Source organism: Penaeus monodon, chromosome 34 (genome assembly GCF_015228065.2).
Source record: "Penaeus monodon isolate SGIC_2016 chromosome 34, NSTDA_Pmon_1, whole genome shotgun sequence".
Classification (NCBI taxonomy): Eukaryota; Metazoa; Arthropoda; class Malacostraca; order Decapoda; family Penaeidae; genus Penaeus; species Penaeus monodon.
This window is the reverse complement of record NC_051419.1, coordinates 33,627,679-33,628,060: the sequence shown is the minus strand read 5'-3', so window position 1 is coordinate 33,628,060 and position 382 is coordinate 33,627,679.

Genomic DNA, 382 nt, shown 5'->3' with positions numbered 1-382 from the left:
AATTTCAGAACTCCTCTGTGGTGAGGGGTTCAGTGACATGGTATGCGTGTACGTTTTGCGGTGCATTCCTTTTTGTGGACTCCATTTTACGCGTGCATGTTGTGCGGACTGTACGGTGACTTCTCTTCGCGTTACCTTGCTTCTGCCCATGTACGTTTCCTTAATGTGCGGAGCAAAAACGGACCGCAGAAACTTTAATACATGTAAGGGGATGCCTTAGCCAAGATGTAATTAATCACTACTTGCTATCACAATCAAAGGTTAGGCTTATCACTAATCCAGTATACCATCACCTTATCAACACCATTCGCGGTTCCATTACCCTTCCATAAAAACAAAGTAGAAGACCCCCACCACCCCCATTATGAAACTCCTTCCGCCC